The sequence below is a fragment of the Anarrhichthys ocellatus genome, unplaced genomic scaffold (assembly GCF_004355925.1).
Source record: "Anarrhichthys ocellatus isolate YVR2014 unplaced genomic scaffold, GSC_Weel_1.0 scaffold4, whole genome shotgun sequence".
In the NCBI taxonomy this organism is placed as follows: Eukaryota; Metazoa; Chordata; class Actinopteri; order Perciformes; family Anarhichadidae; genus Anarrhichthys; species Anarrhichthys ocellatus.
In genome coordinates this window covers 4,627,809-4,630,887 of record NW_022280034.1, presented here as the reverse complement: position 1 = coordinate 4,630,887, position 3,079 = coordinate 4,627,809, and the positions used below count along the sequence as shown (strand labels likewise).

At 39.1% G+C, this 3,079-nt stretch overlaps 1 pseudogene; it reads left to right on the top strand.

Moving 5' to 3' along the window:
• The window catches only part of LOC116381091 (5-hydroxytryptamine receptor 3A-like), a 13,915-nt pseudogene extending 11,206 nt beyond the window's left edge, over positions 1–2,709 (top strand).
• Positions 2,710–3,079: the final 370 nt, after the last annotated feature.

The following is a 3,079-nucleotide window of genomic DNA, read 5'->3' as shown; positions in this document are numbered from 1 at the left end:
TGGTCAATCACAGATTTGCAAGAGAAATATTACATTAAATTGTTAGAAGAGGTCCCGCTCTAAGGGAGACAACAGGAGCCCGTCCTCTGTCTTTAACCACTTTCTTCACTATCAAGTCACTGTCATGGTTTAAGCATTTTAATCAGAATTTCAACAATGGATTTTTTGTGTGGATTATACCGGGATTTGGTAATGGTTTATTTCAACCAACTACTTTTTTAAAATGTATTTTGATCTTTGGCTTGCCTCTCAAAAAAGGGGAGGAGTAACCTCTTCTGCCTCTGATGTAGTCAATGCCCTGTTTATTTTAGTATTAGTATTATTATTTAGTATTTATTTAAGGATTTTAGTTTGTTCATCCATTATACTCAGCATGCATACTATATAACAAATGTATTAATTATTTGAAAACATGTAAATGTGTTTTTTTTTATGGTTTGAGAAATGTAATGTCTTATTTATGGAGTTTTCTATATCTACATCTTCAATAAAGTCTTTATGTATCATACATGCTTTCAACTTGAATATCATTTTAATATTGATATCTTGATGTTTTCTTCTGAGGAAATAAAATGTAGTTAATGTTATTTGCTTCAATCAATTCATTTTCCAAGTTGCTATGATGTCCGCTGCGGGACTAACCATCGTCTACAGATGGATGTAAGGGAACACATCTAAAGTAGCAACCAGAGCACCTCAGCTGACTGACATTCATTTTCTATTATTATATTGTTATATCGGGCTAATACATTCAAAGCTATACATTTCTGCTACGGTTTTGTATACATTTGGTGGTTTTAGCTCCACTGGTGACGTGGCTCAGTGGATGAAAAATAATCCTAATGACTTAGTGATCCACAGACTTGTTTTCTAGCGTGACATTTGTGGTTTCGATTGAAATGTCTCAAACTATTGGAAATTTGGTTTCGACATCCATCAATGTCCTTCTCAGGGTGAGTTACGATAGACTTATCCTCTAGCGCCATCATCAGGTCAAAACCTTTATTTCTCTAATACTTTGGTTAACGATCAAACATCTTCAAACTTTTCTAGCCTTCATCCTCATCTGTAAAACAATAAGATGGTGAACATTGGAAACATTATTTCTGCTAAACATCAGCATCCCAGCATTGTCATTGTGAGCATGTCAGCATCCTGATATTAGAATTTAGCTCAAAGCTGCCTCAGTGCAGCATCACAGAGACACTAACATGGCTGCAGACTGATCACCTTGTTTACTAATTACAACAAAGACAAATAATTCTGAATTTGCTACAGCTCTGATTTGTGCCGTTCACTTGCTTCTTCAACAGCCAAGACTTGTGTCACATATACAGCATCGGGGTGACTATGGGTCAGGGTCTATCTGGTTGTAGCTTTAATCCAGTAACTCTTTGACTACTATTTCGTGGCCTGGTTTTTTTGGTTCATCGCAAAAGCTGAAAAGCCGAATGCAGGTCATGCAAAATAACATAGTCAGGTACATCTCTAATGTCCCCCCAATAACCCATGTGGGAACCCTGGATGTTAAGAAGGTAAACCTACCAGCTGCACTGAAAGTTATCAGTTGAAACTCAATTGTGTGATATCATCAAGGAAATGGCCCCAGGTGATTTGATGTGCCATGTAGTTATGTTCCATCTTCAGCATAGTCACTTCCCTAGAGCAAGTGTTGCAATAACAGCTTTTCTTCTTTTTGGCCACTCGTTGGGGAAGCTGAAACAAGATGTGAAAACAGTTGCTTATTTACAAATCCAACAGCAACACCATCATTAATTTGGAGTTGTGTTTCGGGCCACCTTGCAAATGTCAATGTCCAATATTCACTCTTATTTTAGCTCAGTGTTTGGTCTCTACTGACTCCTGAGGGAAGTATCTGTCTCTTCAGCTGCTAAATGCTCCGCTATGTTCATCAGCTGCTTCTGTGTCTTTTGGCTGTTTGGTGTAGACAGGTAGAGTGCAGGTTTTTAGTGATTTTGCTGAACTGCTGCAGCTGAAAATGAGAGCGGTGCAAGTGACAGAATGAGAGTGTTATGCTCTGAGACAATAGTAGAACAATAGTAAATAAGGGAAGCACATGCAGGGGATTAACTAAAAGAAAGTTATTTTGAGATGAATTTTGTCCAACAGATATAACAAAAATATTGTTCAGAACAAATAAGACTGGTAGGGAAACATGCAGCCAGGCTAAGATAATACTAAATAAACTATATAGAAAATCTAAAAAATGCCAAAGTAGCATGAGGTGGTGACAGGGCAGAGGGAGCCAGCAAGTCATAAATACCCTGGAGACGATGACCACCGGCCAGCTGCCTTTAGTTCCTTGACCTCTAGCTCCACCCAACCAGGAACCTGCAACGCTGAAAGACATCCTAGATATATCCTTCAAAACTTTCTCGTTGCTTTTCTCTGAATTCGTTTTTTTTCGATATTACAAAATGTGATATTTTTTTTAAATATTTTTGCAGGGAGTGCAGTTAGTGACAGTGTGGGCTCCATGCTAACGTAGCTCCGACAGCAGCTGTGGGGGGCGGGACTTTGCAAAGGGTCTACTTTGATGGAATCGACCAGGGACTTTGCGATTACAGTACATGTACAGTATAGGCCTAAACCAGTAGGCCATCAAAACACCCCATTTTATTCTTCACCAAATTCCCACGTACTCTCTTGCATCTGCAGATGCACAACCTGGAGTACATCTGGTTGTGAACTGCTGCTTTCGACGACTGAGATAAATAAAACACAGGGTTGGTCATTCAGTTTGCCCAGCCCTCTTCCTGTGAAGATAAGCGTTGAGTAATATTTCTGAAGAGCACATACCTCTCACAGACATTTTATTCTCACTGGTCCTGCACTCATGATGCTCGCTGGCTTCCTCTTTCTGCTCGTCCATACTGGTAAGGTTTCTCTTTTCCTCACAGCGTCCCTGTTGCATTGATTCTCCCACACAGGTTTTCCGTGATGCACTACTCTATATGTGGTAGGTGGTTGCTTATAATTATAAATTACAATTATCATTTTTCAATCGAGGAGGTTATTTTGGCTCCATTTCTCTGTCACAGGAAATCGCAAAATCATA